This window comes from Protopterus annectens, chromosome 6.part1 (genome assembly GCF_019279795.1).
Source record: "Protopterus annectens isolate FY-2018-M chromosome 6.part1, PAN1.0, whole genome shotgun sequence".
In the NCBI taxonomy this organism is placed as follows: Eukaryota; Metazoa; Chordata; order Ceratodontiformes; family Protopteridae; genus Protopterus; species Protopterus annectens.
The window spans coordinates 551,044,598-551,064,168 of NC_056738.1; positions in this window are offsets into that span (position 1 = coordinate 551,044,598).

A 19,571-nucleotide genomic window follows, 5' to 3' on the forward strand; every position below is an offset into this window, starting at 1 on the left:
ATATTGTTATAAACATTTTCTTGTTTTTTTTAATGATGCTTTAGCTTCTCATTCATGTGATTTGAAGATGCTAATTCAGATATATGACATACATATGCTTTGCATCTCTTTTCTGTACTGACATTACTGCTAATGTGACAGACACAGGAGTGCACATATGCAGGACTGATATTTATACAGGCCTGGGAGATGAACAGGAGTGCAACAGGTATGTACTGCGGGCTTGGGATGCAAGCAATGGAAACTTAGCAAAGGGCAGTATGGGGACCACTTGATAACGGTAGATAGGTACAATCATCCATTTTCCTGGTGGTGGTGGTGGAGTGAAAAAATATCCACAAAGAAAATAGTTGAAAACTGATCTTCCTTATAGTTAAGACATTCTAGTTGTTCACTGTGGGTATTTGATGTAAGGTTAGGAGTGCTCTATTGAAGAAAAGATATAAAAAAGGAGAGACAGAGAAAAAAAAACAAAATAGATTACTGTGTCTTATAGGGATTACCCTTCATACAAATGGGAAAGGGTGTTTTGGCCTAAAGAAACAGCTGAGTGGAGGTCAGTTAAACTGGCATCACATCATACTAGCTGTATGTGAATACACCAAGATGTAACACATATCAGGCAAGGCACACATACTGTATGTCTAACACAAAAAGCAGAATTTATAGTAGGTTTGATATTTTAAAGGGAAGATGGTATTTCATTCAGGAAGCTAGAGAGGCTGAGGAAGGTGAGAAGGGTCACAACAAAATTGGAAACAGATCAATGGAGCAGTTGTCCTGATAATTACTTACAGGACTTTGCTGGATCACTCTTCAGTAGTGCAGAAGGAAGAAATTACTGAGTTGCAAATGAAGATATTTATTATCCAAGCTCTTGTCTTTGTACCACGCAAGGAGATTTGCATGGAGGTAGAGAAGAATTCAGACTCAGTAATAAGCCAGTTAGTGTTTCTTTAGAGAACCACATCTAATGGGGATCCAGAGTCCACTGAGTTGGGCTGAGGAGGGAGATTCCAGAAAAGGGTAAGAATATATGTATGGACAGATGACCTATAATTTATCAAATTATTTATTTGTTTTGTTTGTATCTTTGTTTATTTATTTATTTATAGATGTGATAACCATCTAAGTGAGCTGGACCAAGGGCACGTTTTACACATGAACCAGTATATATAACAAATCAGCACAAAAGAACAGAGACAATCAAAATACAAAACTGCAGGCAACTCTTTTTAATAGCTACAACCAAGCCTTTTCAGTAAAATGAGTTGAGATATCATAGTATTGTAACATCCATTGTTTTATGTTCTTGCAACATTAATGTAGACCTCTTGAGGCAGAAATTGGAAAATAGAATTAAACATTATATTATGAAAGCATAAGACTGATAAATTGCATCATCAGAAGGTTTTGTTTCCATGAAAATCTGATACGTATGACATGAAATTTCCAGTATAATATTGGCTCTGTATGGATAAAAAATGAAAGCAGTATAGTTAGATAACATTGTGATTTTTCTTAAAAAAAAACTGTAATCTGTATATGCTGAGGGTTTGGGGTGCAAGCAGTAGAAACTTACAAAAGGCCTTCCTCAGCTTAAAACATATATGTTTTATGCAATTTTGGACAATGTTCATGTAGATAAAATTATAATTTCTTCAGGTAATCAGTCCCCTCTCAAAGTGTTACTGGAGCCCTTGCTATTCTTTTTTTCAGAAGTGATACAACACTCACTTAACTGTACCTGTATTAAAATAAAGATGCCACATTTTTTCTGCAAATGGTATTGGCATTCCTTATTGTTTCTTCCACTACAGTTTATGGTGAATGGTCAAGAGTAAGAAGACACCAAAAGGACCCCTTCCTATAATGTAAAAATGGAGTATTTCATAGTTTCTAAGGTGAGTCCTGTTGGTGATATTGTAAGGGTGTAATTGCTCTTACAGGTTAAAATATTGTAATAACACACACTTAAAGTGCAGTAATATAAATAAATAAGATTAAATAACTGAAGAACCAAAATTTCCTGTAGTATACTAATTAAATATAATAGCTTATGGCTTCACTAGCAAAAGACAGATAAATATGTCCAGGTTAGTCATTGCTCAGTATATGTGATTTTCCAAATTCATATGAGAGAATTGTACTTACAGGTAGAAGAATTGAATGAAAATATTATGACCCCATGGCATTAGAATGAGGCATGGATGAAATTTGATTTGTGAAGCAAATACTTTAAATTTTATTTCAATAATGTGTTATCGCACCTCAGACAGCAGAGTTCTTTTTCTCTCTGTATAGTTGACAGGCTTTCAAAGACAGTTATTCTTGTGAAATTCTTTACTATTCCATTTCTCCTAAATACGTATGAATCTCTATGAGTAGCAGATGCATGCTAGCTATAAAAGAAATTTTGTCTACATGCTTTCCTCATCTTAAAGTAAGTATATGTTTTAAACAATTTTTTGGACAGAATCCATGTAGACAAAACTAGGGTAGTCTTTCCCTAGCTATTTTATATGGTAACAGCTTCACTGCAAAGTGTTGAGACCAAAGTAATTTAAAATTCAGAGATCCCTATCAGAGATTCCTTTACATTTTTTCCTGTGATAAATAAATAAATAAATAAATAAAATTGTGAATGCTCTGTTTTGAAGCTGTCTACTCAGAAAACACTGGTTTGATATGCATATGCTCATTACCACCAAAAATTAAAAAGAAATTTTCAAAAAATGCATTAAGTAAAAGGCAGAAAATTATCTGTTTAGGGATTCTGAACTACTGATAAATTTATTTAACATTTGTTTACTGGAACAAAGTCAATTTTCAGGGGAGGCCCAGGGAGAAACACTCCAGATGCATGTCTTTGTACTGTGGGAGAAAACCTACATGAATGCAGAGACTACATACAGACTGCGTACAGAAGGCACCCCTGCCAAGAATCGAACTGGAGAACCTCTTGCTGGGAGGTGACAATGCAACCTCTTCACCACTGCATAAATATTTAAAAGCATAAAAATTTATTAAATTGTCAAAGAAAAATCAACATTAAGATATGGTTTCTTACAAAACATGCTATTAAATGTTCAAAATAAGGTTGTGAGTGACCGCCCTATTGCTGTGGTGGTGTTAAAGTTTATAAAACAGGTCTAACAGCTTATATGTTATCTGATTCTATATGTTCTATATGACCTTGCACTGAAAGAGAAGAAAAAAATATGAAAGCAAATAGTTGTTAAATATACAAAAAAATATATGATGCAACTAAAAGTTTAAGGTAACTAATAAGGTTAACTAATAAGGTTCATGAAAACTATAAATTTAAAACCAGATCAGAGATAAACCAGCCCAACAAAAACAGGATACAATAATCTGTTCAATGGATTAGAGGTTGATGGAATAAACTAAATACTTAAATATGAGACAGATAAATTCGAATACTAGTGTAGAAGCCACACTAATAGGAGATAATCCCATGCAAAACAATATTTCAGGGTCGGATGCATCTAAGTGCTCAAATCCAAATTGCTATAATCTGAGAGCACCTTTCAAGAAACATCTTCTGCCAAAAATATCCTTCTGTCAGATTAATAGGGTTAACATGAAAACATGCAAGATGACCGTCTTTTCTTCAAAGATTTCTCTAGCAACAGCCATGTAAAACATAAAGTGGAGTTCTGCTATGCATTGCTTCCATAACACAGTTCAAATCAACATCCTGATTTGGTGGTAAAATTATTTCTTTATACCTATTATTCTGATCATTTTCAACAGAAAAAAAATCTCATCACTGCTTGGTAAATAAACAGAAGTAAAATTTGTGTTTTATTTAAAAAGTTATGGTGCACTGCTAAAATGTTGCAAAAAAAAAAGAAAATGTGATAAAATGTGAAACCCAAACTGGACTTGCACATCTAAGGAGTCGTAATGTTTATACAAATGTGTTAAGCCTTCAGCTCGGCCTGACACATATATTGCAACAAAAATGCATTTCATGTTTTATATGCCATATTCCTACATTAATACATGTGTTGATGTTTAAAAACGTACTCCTGAAAATCCTACAGGAGATGTTCTCAACTGGAATATGGTTCACCCTGCCTTGTAAAAGAAAAAAAAAATACTGTTGTTTATTTACCACCACTTACCAGCCTTGTTGTATTGGAGCAAATATGTGTCAGACTCAAAAAGAACACAATTATCTTCAGGTATGTTAAACTTGATGCATTAATCCTACATGCAGATCAACCAAACAGTTACAATTAGTGGGAGAACCTGAGACAAAATTCATGAGTTAGTAATGACTCCCGTCCCTAGTATACCAACTTATCAAAAATGTTGCATTAAAAAACAAAAAACAGCACATCGTGTTCCCAAACCCATACACTTCAATAGCACTAAGTAACAAACATGTAAAAATGGTTAAGGGTTTTCATATATATAATTTAAAGACATGATCAGAACCGTATGAACTGCATATTTTACAATTAAATACCTGAGACATATCAAACACACCTCCAGCAACAACTAATCACCCTTTCCCCTTTGCAAAAGTGCTATTAAAATACTGGCATGTGTATAACAATGCTGTTTATTTTCTCTAAAGCACATCCTTGACTTTGTTTATTATTTCTTCCACTGCAAAGACTTTTTGTTGATATAGACACCTTCTCAAAGTGTGTTTTCACTGAACGCATTTTCCTTAATATGCAGCGGCAGTACAATATGCAAAGTCAAACATTTACCAAAATGCAAATGAAAACAAGGAAAGCCTTACATTAAATATATCTGTTAAGTAGATTTCATCATGGGTTAATATATATTTAAAACTCCTCCATATTGCCTATTGGGCTCATAAAAGATTACATTTTAGGTGATCTGAGATCTTCCAATGTTTGTACAGATTGTGAAACAGGAAATGAAGCTGACATCTACTACAAATCTTGGTCATGTGAAAAAAGAGAACTTTTTGGCAAGAAATGCTTAGTTGTTTTTATAAAGTAGTGACTCATAACACTGGTTATTCTCTTGACTTGTAGCTACTATATGCAAAATATATGCAATCCACAGTTAAACCAGCCATTTGCAATAATTATCTTAAACTAGGCTTTGGGATAATACTTTATTAATTTAGTTCCCATGGAAAACAGCTGAATTATCAGTGCATAATGTAAAGCTGCAAAACTGGAAAGCTTGCATAAGTTATGTTTCCATGTATGTCAAAAACAAAGGTAAACTGTTTCACAGAAATACTACTCTGAACAAAAAACAGAACAAGTGTGAAGTATTTGCAGCTGTATTAACAACCTTTGATATGTGGTTAATTTTATTGAAATTTACATTACCCATCTCAGAATTTTCTGAATCATTAAAAGGTATAATAAATATTATTAATAAGCCACCTGGAGAATGCTGATGCTTGTGCAGTTACAGAGACATGGTTTAAGGCTGCAGAAAGCACCCTAGTAGCGCAAGGCTACAAAGCCTATCACAATTTCGAACCACTCCCTGAAAAGGAAAAAAATAAAAGTAGGTGTTTTTATTTACATTAAAAAAATCACAGCCCTAGATTGGTTAAATAGGATGACTCACTTGAGCTACTCCATGTTCAGCTGACCATAGTCAAAATTACCCAGCATATCATTGCTAGGTATAGATTCCCAACCATGAACCATGAAAATCATTCTACATACCTGAAGTTACTAGATTCACTTATCATTTAGTCCAACACACCACTCATGGAAGATTTTAACTACCACTCCATAAAATGGGAAATATACATGACTACTAGCATGTAAGGCCAGAGATTCCTGGACTCTGTCAATACAAATGCTCTGAAACAGCTGGTCTGCACTCCTACTAGCAGCTTCAAATATCCCTGACAAAGTACTCACAAACATGGGGAGCATTGCAACCCCCCCCCAAACAGTGTAATGTCTTCACTGGTAAGATTGGATCATAAATCAATCTCTTATGAAATAAACATTATGGTAATTTTAAAGCAACCCCTAACCCGAAAATACAGAGGCCTATGCAGAAGTATACATGGATGTCCTGTACAACCACTTAACTGCATAAAAATGGCAGTACCTGATGGAACTAAACCCAAGTCTGGCCAGAAAAACAAGCCACCCTGGTGAACCCTGTGCTGCTTGTTCTTCTCTAACACATAAAACAAGAAGGCTGGTGTTTTCGTTCAGATGCTTTAATACATAGAAACACATCAGGATGGAGAGCAGCATCATAAAACATGAATGAACTAATTAACAGACAGACATACATGCTTACATAGGTTCATAGGTAGGTATTGGCTATTAGCCCAAGGGCCTAAGTAAGCCTAGCCAACAAGTTTCCCTGGCTTATGCCACCCAAGAAAGTTATTTTCCTGTGCCCCTGTCGAGCAGAGACACAGAAGTGATCCCTTGGGTGTATTTCCTATTTCCCATCCACTTATCAAGATCTTTCTTGAAGAGTGCTAATGAGGAACATTGCTTGACATAGATGGGTAGCTTGTTCCAGAGTATGGGAAGTCTCTGGGACAGGAATCTATCCCTCCAGCATGTCCTGTTTATTATGGTGACAAGGTGTAGGTCCCTAGAGCATGTAGCTCAGAGGGATTGGGATTTCTTTAGGTGTAGCATGTCCAACAGCTCTGGGTTTGACATAGCTTTATATGTTAGGCAGAGATCACCTCGGAGTAGGCAATATGCTACGGAGGAAAGCTGGAGTTTTTTGAGATGGTCAGTGTAGGGCATCTGTTTGAGGCAAGTAATCCTCTTTGTGAGGTACTTCTGTGGCCTTTCCAGCTGCTGCAGATGTCTTGTGAGGTAAATTCCAAAAGGGGCATTGTACTCTATAATGGCTCTAATGAGTGTCGAGTAGAGGGGAATGATGACCTGTTTTTTCCCAGATGACAACCCTTTTGTGATGAGGTGTACCACATAGAAGGATTTCCTGACTGCTGTGGCGATGTGATTATCAAAGGAGAGACTACTGTCCACTTGGGTCCCCAGGTCTGTTATCACACATTCGGTGTTAAAAGTAGACTGTTGCATATGTGGTAGTTCATGAGTACAGAGTTTTTACCAAAGGTGATGACAATGCACTTTTTGGCATTGAGCTTGAGACCATGGCTCTAGCACCAAGCATCTGTCTCAGTGAGGCCCTTCTGTAGGATGTCCACATCATTTGGGGACTCAACTATGGCTCCTAGTTTACAGTCATTTGGGAACTTCATTAGCCAAAGGCCTTCTGTGTTAGCCTGTACTTCAGAGAAGTAGATATCAAAGAGGAGAGGTCCCAGGACTGAACTCTGTGGTACTCCACTTGTCACTGGTTTGAAGTCAGATTTGGAGTCTGCAACTTTTACAGTGTGGGTTCAGTCAGTGAGCCAGTTGGAAACCCATCTTGTGACGTAGGGATTTATACCTTGTTTAGTGAGTTTAGCTATAATTCCAGAATGGGGGATGGTGTTGAAAGCCTTGGCAAGGTCAAGATAGGCTGTGTAAACCACCTTACCCTCATCTACAGCTTTGGTGACTGCCTCAAAGACGTCGATCAGGTTCAGGAGGCATGATCTGCCTTTCACAAACCCGAACTGGGTGGGGTCCAGAGTTTGGAGGTTACCAATGTCTTTGTTTATGAGTTCCATGATGATACATTCCATAGCCTTGCAGACCAGGCTCATTAAGCTAATGGGGCAGTAGTTTCTGGGGTCTGTGGTGGCTCCCCTTTTGTGGAGTGGGATAATCATTGCTGTGCGCCATTCAGTGGGCCCATAGCCTGAGGTGAGGCTATGATTGAACATGGTACTTAGGTGGGGTGCCAGTTTGTTCTGTAGTTCATGTAGAACACAGCTTGGGATGTTGACAGATCCCATGAATGCTGTGTTCTTGGCTTTGGATAGTGTGTTTTTTACCTGTGCAGCCGTGATTACAGGAACTTTGCATTCTTCTGGTATAGAGATGAACCCTTTAGGGGATGATAGAGGGTAAAGTTTGCACTGAATCTATCTGCCAGGATGTTGGTAATATCAGTTGGTTCTGTATATTTAGTGCCATTATGCTGTAACTCAGAGCAGATCTGAGTGTTGCCATTGAGATTCTTGACATAACTATAGAATGCTTTGTAGTTGTCTTTAGAGTCATTGGCGATTTTGTTTTCGTAACTAGCTTTGGAGGATTTTATGAGGGATCTCAGGTTCTTACTAAGGCTGACCAGGGAGTTTCTCCAGTCATGGGATTTTACTCTTTTTTTGCCACAGTTTCTTTCTTCTGTTGTAGAGTTTGTTTATGGCAGGGGACCACCAGACTGGCTTCTTTTTTTTGGAGGATAGCATCTTGGTTCTGTTAGGGATTGCACGATCCATGCACTGGTGTAAGTGCTTATAAAGTGCATTTGTGTAGGATTCAGCAGTCATACCTCTATTGTCCGTCAGCATGGGTGTCGTGAAGTTTGCCACTTCTGTCTTAAGAAGCATGAAGTTGGCTTTGGAGAAATTTTTTACTGTGGTTTCCCTAATGGGGGGTGGGGGAGGGATGTGGATGTCTAGGGTGATTAGCTTGTGGTTGGATGTGACCAACGAGGAATTGACCTCTGGTGTGGAGCACCGGTTGCCCATGTTGGTAATAACCATGTCTAGGATATTGCTGCCCCTGGTGGGGGTGTGGATAAGATGATCCAAGGCATTGGAATTTATGAATTCCAGAAAACGTTGAGCACAAGAGTTGGTACATGAGTAGTTTTCCCAGTTAATGGTGGGGTAGTTGAAATTGCCCATTATTAGGGTGTTAGGTTGTACCCTAATATTTTCCAGTGTATCAAGAAATGAGGAGTGGGAATCCTGGGGCATGGTGGGGGATCTGTGGCAAGCTACAATTTGGATTGCGGTCTTGCCCAGAGTTAGTTCCACTTGGATAATCTTGGATGCATTATGCTGAGCAACTAGCCTAGAGGTGTGGATATCCCTAATGAATATGGACACGCCTCTGCCTTTAGTGTTTTGGTCCAGATTAGGTGGCCGAAAGGTGTGGTATGAATTATAGCCTGGTAATGCAGGGGTACTCTCTGGAGCCTTGAACCAGGTCTTTGTCACTGAAAAGATGTCGATGTTCTCCATATTAAGGAGTGCCTCAAGTGAGTGCATTTTGAGGTTTACACTTCTAGCACTGAGTAGCAATACTCTAAGATTCTTCTTGCTTGTACCTGTTATGGTGGTGAATTTGTCATTTGAACTTTGCCTAAAAAAGACACCATAGGGGTGGCTAGAGCCTTAGCCAGTATCTGGAATCCCAGGGGCGACAGGTGCAGGCCATCTCTAGCAAAGCATCGTGGTTTGTCGATCATATCATCCCAGGCAGACAGATACTGGATCCCCTTAGAATGACACCAGAAGCTTAGCTAATTGTGTAAGTCAGTAATTTTGTCCTTGTACTGTGGTATCATTCTGGGTGATGGCAGGATGCTACTCAGGGCTAGGGTCATACCTGCCTGGGCTACAAGATCGGACAGCTCCTCCATGTCCCTTTTCATGTAGTTCAGGGAGGTACGTCTCAGGTCATTCACACCAACATGGACAATGACAGAGTCATATTTGTACTTGTTGTGGAGTGATCTGAGTGCATGCATTATGTGGTGGATCCTGGCACCCGACAGGCAGCTGACAGTAACTTTCTCCTTGTTTCGCCTGGTGAGTGGAACATCAGTGTGCCTGATTATAGAGTCACCTATGACTAGAGTGTTGGGTACGTTGTTATGCCTTATGGTATGTGGTTGAGTGGCACACTGAGTTTGTGGGCTATGTGTCATTTGGGTTGTGTTAGGGGGTGGAGGTTGCTTGTGTTTCTGCTTTGGAGGTCCCTGTTGCTTGGGCAGGTTTTTAATGAGAGTCTCTGTGAATGTAGGTGTGTGTTTTGTATTTCTATGTGTGTGTTTTGGTGGTGTAGGTTTTGAGGAGCTACCTGCTGAGTGTAGTGTGGTGCAAGTGTTTACCTTCTCCTCTTGACTGTCTAGTCCAGTCTTAGGTGAAGAGAGCTTTGCTTCCAGTTTGGCTATATAAGTGCATCTCTTACAGGTTGTAGTGTTGGGTGGTAGGAGGAGAAGGTTGTTTGTGTACATGAGGCAATTGCTGCATTGCACCAAGATGCCCAGATTCATCAGGTAGACAGGAGAAAACACCGTGAGCTGACCCTTAGACATGCCTGGATAGGTGCTTATTTGTTAAGTACTAGAAACTGTTTTCCTCTAGACACGTGAGGAAAGTTGAGTGCTGTATTAATTTGTAGCTTATTTAGTGCTTACAATAAGTTCTGAACAAGTGCTGAGCTCAAAGAAACAGACTTAAGTGCTGAAACAAAAAAAACTGACTACTTCTAAGAAACAAAATTAAGCTAGAGTTGGTTGCACTTGGATAACCTCGGATGCATTATGCTAAGGAACTAGCTTGGAGGTGTGGGTATCCTTAATGAATATGGACACACCTCCACCTTTGGTGTTCAGGTCCAGGTTAGGTGGCCGAAAAGTGTGGTATGAGTTATATTCTGGTAATGCAGGGGTGCTCTCTGGAACCTTGAACCAGGTCTCAGCCACTGCACAGATATCGATGTTCTCCTTTTTAAGGAGTGCCTTGAGGGAGTGCATTTTGAGATTTAGACTTCTAGCATTGAGTAGCATTACCTTCAGTTTTTGCTTGTCTGTTCCTGTTACAGTGGTGAATTTGTCATTTGAACCTTGCCTAAAAAGGCACTATAGGGGCAGCAAGAGCCTTAGCCATTATCCAGAATCCCCGGGGTGACAGGTGCAGGCCATCTCTGGCAAAGCATCGAGGTCTGTCAACCATGTCATCCCAGGCAGATATTTACAGGATCCCCTTAGAATGACACCAGAAGCTTAGCCAATTGTTGAAGTCAATATTTTTATCCTTGTACTGTGCTCACTCAACCGTTTACTACAAAATGGCAGTCAGGCTCGCATGTGCTCAGTATTTATATACTTGTACAAGCCCTTGGATAGCTTCTTAAAGGTATATACACATATATTGATCTACACCCTGGTATAAATTTACTGTACAACAGAAGGACGAAATTCCTGTTTAAAAGTAATTGGAAGGGTGCACAACAAAGAAAAAAATCCCTCATTAGTCTCAACAGGCAAATCAGGGAACTACTCAAGTCTTTAAAAGCTAAATATGAGACTAAAATAGCCTCCCAAGCAAAGGATAACCACAAAACATTTTTTAGTTATGTCTGAAATCTAAAGGGAAACACTGCTGAGTTGGCTGTTGAGGGCACTACCTATACTCAGCCAGAAGAAATAGCAAACCTGCTGGTTGATAAATTCAGCTCAAATTTCATTTCCTCATCACATCCAATCACTTCCCATGAAATACCCCCTACCATTCCTTTGCCTGTTATCACAAAAGAACGGGTCATCAATGCACTCTCTAAAGCTAGAAACACAGCATCAGTGGGTCTTGATGGAATTTCAGGGTGCCTATTAAATCTCTTGAAACATGATTTAGCAGACTGGTTCAGATCTCTATTTAACCACAGTCTCCAGACAAGCTTTGTCCCAGTAGACTAGAGTGGAGGACAGCAACAGTCATCCCTGTGCACAACTGACCCAGAAAACTACTGAGCTATAAGTCTGACTAGCCTTATATGTAAGGCTATGAAAAGGATAATCTTAGATCTGATTAACAACAACACAGGAAATCTCCAGACTCTAGAATTAACTCAGTTTGGCTTTGTCAAGGGCAGGTCATGCCTGCTCAGTCTGGTGGAGTTTTTTGAGAACGTCACCAAGGCCATGGATGAATGTAAGACAGTGCATACTGCCTACCTTGACCTGGCCAAGGCATTTGAAACAATACCCCACTTAGGTATAATAGATAAACTTAGAAAATTGGGCATAAACCTCTGCAGCACAGGATGGATAGTCAAATGGTTCATGGATAGGGCACATGTTGTTAGAGTGGTGGAATCCACATCCAGTAAGAGGACAGTGACTAGTCGAGTACCACAGTTCTATGTGCTCTGCCCCCTCCTGTTTGGGGTATACTTCTCAGATGTCAAAGCAAATTTAGATGGCCTTTGGCTGACCAGGTTTCTTGATGACTGCAAGTTGGGGGCAATAATTGCCTCCCCCAAGTGGTGTTGATATCCTACAGAAATATTGGTGTCAGAGCAATGACCTCAAACTAAATGTGAAGATATGCATAATAATCCCTTTTGAGAAATCAAATACCTCTGAAAATTAGAACATTGATAGCACCCCCCTAAGAGTGGACCCAGTGATGAGAGATCTGGGTACTCGGATAGATAGTAGTTTGAACATTGACCACCGTATGTCCACAGTACTGAGGAAATCTTTCTATGTGGTTCAGCTTATAAGTAAGGGCATGGCATCCAGTTCTAAGGATGTCATAGTACCACTGTACTTGACCTTCATCAGATGAATAATCAAGTACAATGCACTTTTAGGCATGTACCTCACCAGGCAATTGCAACAGTTGGAGCATTCTCAGGGGTTTCTCACCAAAACAACTACAGGGTATAACCAACATGTCATATATGAGCTGATTAAAAGCCCTATCATTGTATTCAGTTTCCTACTGATATCTGAGGGGTGATCTGTGCTTGCCCTACAGTCAATGACCCAACCCTGATGGAAATGTTACACATTTGCAAAACTAACTGTACAAGGTTACCCTCTAAAGATCTAAACCTGATTTCTGACATGAATAGATCATATTGGAGGGACATATGCAAAACCCAGAGATTCTCCCTCCTTTGGATTAAGCTTTCTATTCACATGAAGCAGAGCCCTTCCCTGACCATCTTCAAGTGCAGTCTGGACCAATGGATGGGAAATTGTAAATTCACTCCTGGGGTTGTGCTTATGTCTCTTATGGACAGAGGCAGTCTGTAAAAATTGTCAAAATCCCAATTGCTGATCCTTGTTATGTTTCCCTAGCAATAGAAAATGGAGTAAAATCTGGGTAAAATAGGCTTGTAAGGGCTCTTAGGCCATTAGCATAGTAATCTCCTATGAACATATTAACTTATTATTCCAGTTCTGTTAAAGATAAATAATTCCATTAATTATGTTTGCATTTCTAAACATAATGTTTATAGGTTCATAGGTTCATAGGTAGGTACTAGGCTATCTGCCCAAAGGCATTTATAAGCCTATCTGAAATGTGTTGGCTTTCGCCACCCCCTTAGATTAGTTCCCTGTGCCTCTGTCCAGCAGAGCCACTGAAGTGATCCCCGGGGTAAACTTTCTGTTTCCCATCCACTCATCAAGGTTTCTCTTGAAGAGTGTTAGTGAGGAGCTTTGCCGAATGTAGACTGGAATCTTGTTCCACAGCATGGGAAGTCTCTGGGACAGGAATCTATCCCTCCAGCATGTCCTATTTATTTTTTTGGTGAGGTTTAGATCCTAGAGTGTGTGGCTCGAGGAGATATGGCTTTCTTTAGGTGGAGGATGTCCATCAATTCTGGGTTGGACATGGCGTTGTATGTCGGGCAGAGATCAGCTCTGAGTAGGCGGTATGCAACCAAGTACAGCCGGAGTTTCTTCAGTCGAGTTGCATAGGGCATCTGCTTGAGGCCAGTGATCATCTTGGTGAGGTACTTCTGTAGTCTTTCCAGCTGTTGCAGGTGTCTTGTAAGGTACATCCCAAATGGGAAATTGTACTCTATGATGGGTCTGATGAGTGATGCGTAGAGGGGCACAATGACCTCTTTTGATCTGGATGCAAACCCTTTTGTGATTAGATGGGCCACATAGAAGGATTTTCTAACCACTTTGGCAATGTGATTATCAAAGGAGAGATTACTATCTACTTGGGTCCCCAGATCTCTTATTATGTCTTCCATATTTAGGGGGCTACCACCTATGTGGTAGTTTGTGGGTACTTTGTTTTTTCCAAAGAGGATGACTATGCACTTTTTGGCATTTAGCTTGAGGCCATGGTTTTGACACCAGGCATCTGTCTCAGTGAGACCCTTTTGGAGGATGTCTGTGTCAGCTGGAGAGTCAATTATAGCCCCTAGTTTGCAGTTGGCTGTAAACTTGGTCAGCCATAGTCCTCCTGTGCTTGCCTGTACCTCTGAGAAGTATATGCCGAACAGGAGGGGTCCTAGGACTGAGACCTGGGGAATGCCACTTGTAACCAGTTTAGAGACAGACCTAGCTCCTGCAACTCTTACCATGTGGGTTCTGTCTGTGAGCCAGTTGGCAACACATCTCATGATGTAGGGGTTTATGTTCAGGTTGGTGAGCTTGTCTATAATGCCAGAATGGGGAATGGTGTCGAAGGCCTTTGCAAGGTCTAGGTAGGCTGTGTGGACCACCTTTCCCTCGTCTATAGCCTTGGTAACTGTCTCAAAGAAGTCCACCAGGTATAGGAGGCATGATCTGCCCTTAATAAAGCTGATCTGGGTAGGGTCCAGTGTTTGGAGGTTCCCAATGTCTCTGTTAATAAGATCAATGATGATGCGCTCCATAGCCTTGCAGACCAAGCTAGTCAGGCTTATAGGGTGATAGTTTCTGGGATCTGTTGTGGCTCCACCTTTGTGGAGCAGAATAACTGTTGCTGTGCACCACTCTATGGGCATGTAGCCTGTGGAGAGGCTGAGTTTGAACAGTGTGTTTAGGTGAGGGGTTAGTTCATCTTTGAGCTTGTGTAAGACGCAGCCTGGAACACCATCTGGTCCCACTGATGCTGTGTTTTTGGTTTTGGAAAGGGCTGTTTTAACCTGAGTGTCTGTGATTTCAGGGGCACTACATTCTTCTGGTATGGTTATGGGCCCTTTTGGAGGTGAGAGTGGAGTGAAGTTTGCACTGAACCTGTCTGCCAGGATGTTGGCGATATTGGTCGATTCAGTGTATTTTGTGTCATTCTGCACTAACTCCAAGCAGATCTGAAAATTCCAACTTAGATTCTTGACATAGCTAAAGAATGCCTTTTGGTTATCTTTGGAGTCTTTGGAAATTTTTCTTTTGAAGCTAGCCTTGCATGATTTTATGAGGGATCGTAGTTTCTAGCTGATACTGATCAGGGATGTCTACCCTTCTTGGGATTTTACTCTTTTCTGTACTAGTTTCCTCCTTCTATTGTATAGCTTGCTTATGGCAGGGGTCCACCAGACTGGTTTCCTTTTCTTGGAGGAGTGAGTCTCTGGGGTTGGGGGTTATCTACAAAATGTAGGATTTTTTTTGGATGAACAGCTAAAAAAGTTTAATTTTAAGGTACCTTCACATATTAAAAACAGTCAAGAATTTTGTAAGTTAGTTGGGGGAATGCAATGAGAAGCTGATTTTTACTGGGCTTGTGTAGATGTGAAAGCTCTATATACCAGTATCAGTCATGTGGTAGGATTGGAAGCTGTAGCAAAAATGTTGGGGGAAGGACCTAGAACAAGTTACGTCTTGCAGTTGCTTGAGTTCTGCCTGACACACAATTTTTTTGAGTTCAATGAGGAGCTGTTTTTGCAGAAGGGAGGCACCACTATGGGTGCCTCATTTGCTCCTTCTTATGCAATCATTTTCAAGAATTTGCTTGAGCAGAAGTTTATGTATAATAAATGTTTTTTCAACAGTAAGGTCATTGTTTATAGGAGATATATAGATGACTTGATTTTTGTGCGCCGAGGGGAAATGGAACAATTTGGAACATACATGGCTGAACTGGAAAGAAATGATTGCGGGTCATCTTTTACATACAAAACCAGTAGAGATGTGATGCAGTTTCTGGATGGAGTTGTATGTGGGTCAGGACAAATTGGTACAATTCAGATCTTATCATAAGGAAACTGCAGCCAATAATTTTTATTGGCCTGAAGTATGCATCCCCCCACTTACTGAATTATTTGCCTTATGGGGAATATAAATGTATTTTTGGTAATACATCAGATAAGAGAATGATACCTCAGGAATTTTTGAAAGTGAGAAATAAATTATCCAGCAGAGGTTATTCTCTTGATTTGTTAGTAAGGATAGAAAATAGAGTCTTAGAAATTTGAGAGAGAGGAGGTGGAGGATTAAGAAGAGGGTGTGAAGAGCAACCCCTAGGTGAAGGTACAAGAAACATGTATTTTGTAAATTTTCCCCTTTTTCAATTAATTTAGTGAGGCTAGTTAGAAAGATCTGGCCCATTGTGGTTCAAGATGATTCAACAAAAGGCATATTTTTCAGAGCATGTAACTTTTTCATATAAGAGATGTATGAATTTGAAACAGTTATTGAATAGGAAAAAGGATAAGATAGGTACTCAGGTGGGGTGTCATCCTTGTTACAGATGCAAGGTACGTTCAAAAGTTAAAAACTTGCATGGTTGTAGCATCAATGAGAGAATTTATAGGGCCACACAGAGTTTTTCATGTCAGTCTAGTGGAGTAGTTTATATTTTAGGTTGTGATTGTTCACCTAAAAAGTGGTACATTGCACAGACTAAGAGAAAAGTTAAAAACGCATTTGGGAACATAAGGGGGACATCAGGCATAGTAGATTAGATAGTCCAGTGGCAGATCATTTTTGCTCAAGTCATGCAGGTTCAGACTTATCTTTATTCTTCAGTGTTCTGGCTAAGCCCTTGCATCAACATGGGGAAGCTTATTATAAAAAGTTGTTAGCCTTGGAAGCCAGGTTCATCATTAACTTTAATACTCTTTTTCCCACAGGTCTTAACCCGGAGTTAAATATTAAAATATAACATTGGTGCTTGAGATGGAATATTGTGGGGCATTAATTTATGTTTTCACAAAAGTTCATCTAAACTAAATATGCATTTGATATGAGTATTTAAATATAAATATAGTATGAATTTATTGGTTGTAAATGGCAGGAAATATTGATGTATGTAATCAGGTTATTAGAAGGTATTTTTGATAGTTTTTTTATAAGAAATATGTAAATAATAAGAATGTATAATAAATGTGGGGCTGGGAAATGGGTTAAAAAGTATTTAGAAATGGTTCAAAGTCACTTTAAATGAAGTGGGTGTGTAATTAATTAATATCATGGGATTTAATATAAAAAAGTGCTTTTGGTGTAACAAATTATCCCTTGAAGGCTTTTAGCCGTGGTACCAGGAGACAGCAGTAAAGCTGTTTTTGCACTTTATCTCTGAGAGTCTTCCTTTTCTTTTTTTGTATGTTTTGTTTTATTGTGGTCTGGTTTGTTATCCATTTGTTGTAAGTACAAGGTCAGATTGTACAACCAAGAGAGACTTAGACAGAAAACACTGAATAAACAGACATCAGTTTATAAATAGTTCACTCTGATGAAACAGAAGTTCTTGTGTTTTTAGCACACACAGCCATGGTTCAAATCCTAGGAGTGGTAGTAAGCTGTATGCAAGCATAATTTTTACTAGGAATCTGGGAATATGTGTAGACACAGTCAGATAGTGTTAACAAACTTTCCCCCCAAAAGTCTTTCCGGTAAGAAAACTGTAACTGCCTGGCAATAAATTTTTAAATCCTGGACTGGTTGTGTTTACTCTGGTATTGTATGACCTGACATGTAGCATTCACCAAGATCTGATATCAGAATAATACTGTTGTGTCAACCACTGTTTCTCACACTATGCTACATAAAAATATGTCTAGGAATGTCTGTATAAGACTGCTGTAATTACAAGGTCAGATTGTACAACCAAGAGAGACTTAGACAGAAAACACTGAAGAAACTAACAGTGGTGTCTTAATAGCTCACTCTGATGAAACAGAAATTGTTTTTTTAGCAGACACAGCCATGGTTCGAATTCTGGGAGTGGTAGTAAGCTGTATGCATAATCATACCTCAACTGTACAGATTTTCCCAGAATGTCCATATAGTTGGCTCATAGTTTTGCCCTGTTCCTCTTTTCTCCTGGCAAATCACTGGGATGATCTCAGGATTGTAGTCACCAAATAATGACATACCTTTGAGTGTCAGACTTCAAATCCTTCAGAAAATGCATATTAAAACAAATCCTGTCACTCTAGCAACTGTCTAAAAGTTTATAAGAGCAATATTCAAACTATGTCCCTATTTGTACCCCCATATTGTCAAGCTTTGCCCACATGTTGTGCATTAAGAGATTGGGAGGTATGTGCGTAATTTTAACTAGGAATCTGGGAATATGTGTAGAAACAGTCAGGTAGTGTTAAAAAAGCATTCCCTCTACTAGTCTACCAGGTAAGAGAGTTAGAATTTAGCTATAAGACAGTTGAAGTATACAATGTGTACAAACATACCACTGCCCAAACCAAGGCCATAGGGTATTGTAATAATACCTGGAGAGTAATGATTACAGCAATGATTATTAAAGTTGTGAGTACTGCAAGGATATAGAAGTTGTTAATTGACATCCCCCCCACCATATCTGCAACAATAATCTAAACACACACATCAATGGGTATGTTTACACCAAACCTACTGTTGGGACATATGTCCTATTGTTCAACAATATTGAAATGTGTTTCTATTAATGTTTCATGTTGAAATACTATCATTGGTGCCTGTTGCTATCAATGTAACCTGCATGCCATTATAATGGCTTCTATGGTTTTATATATATATATATATATATATATATATATATATATATATATATATATATATATATATATATATATATATATACATATATATATATATATATATATATATATATATATATATATATATATATATATACACACATGTGTTCTGTTTGCTATGCAACTGTTCCACATCTGTTGTTTTGGGTTAATGGGAATATCTATGCATGCTGTTATAACTAATCCTGGATTGTGTTGACTATTACTAACCCACATATGTTCTAAAACTGTAACACCATAGCACATTGGGGAAGGACGGACCCAGCGGACCCACCTCTCCCACCTCATCTGGCCATGGAACAGGGCCCCAGCACTTCTGGGACCCACCCCGGGACCTCCTTGTTCACTGGTTCTTCCCCACATTTGGGTGGAACTGCCTCAAGGGATGGGGTTCGTGCCTCCCCTGGGAGTGTGCATGGACAGGATCCTGTCACCAGAAGCCAGATCAGGGATTTGGTACATAGTGAGCTCCAAAACCAGTTTGGAGATCTGCTATGCATGCTTGAGGTCTGCATGGTGCAATTAAAGGATCAGCCTGCCCCTCCTTCTCAGCCCCCAGCAGAGCTACCTTTAGGGCCGTGAAGGTGCAGTGGTGACTGCCCATGGGTTTGGGACCTCAGTCCCACTGTTTCCATTTGGGAGCTCATGGGCTTCCGATTTCCAAACACCCCTACCCATCCAAGGTGTTTACCCCCCACATGTGTCATATACTGCCCCTGTATGCTGTCTTGTCTGTCTTCCTAACCAACCTACCTCGCTTACTATACCTACTATACTTCTCCAACATCCCACTCTCACCTTAAAAAAAAAGGGTCAATCTGTTCCCAAAAAAAAAATATCGCCCCATACATAGCTGTCCATTTCGCACACATGTCCGCTGGGCACATGTAATCTGGCCTAATTGGCTTCACAACATGTTATAGTTGTCCTCACCCCTCTCTCAGGGGTTTGTGTGTCCAAATCTACCTCCAAATTCAG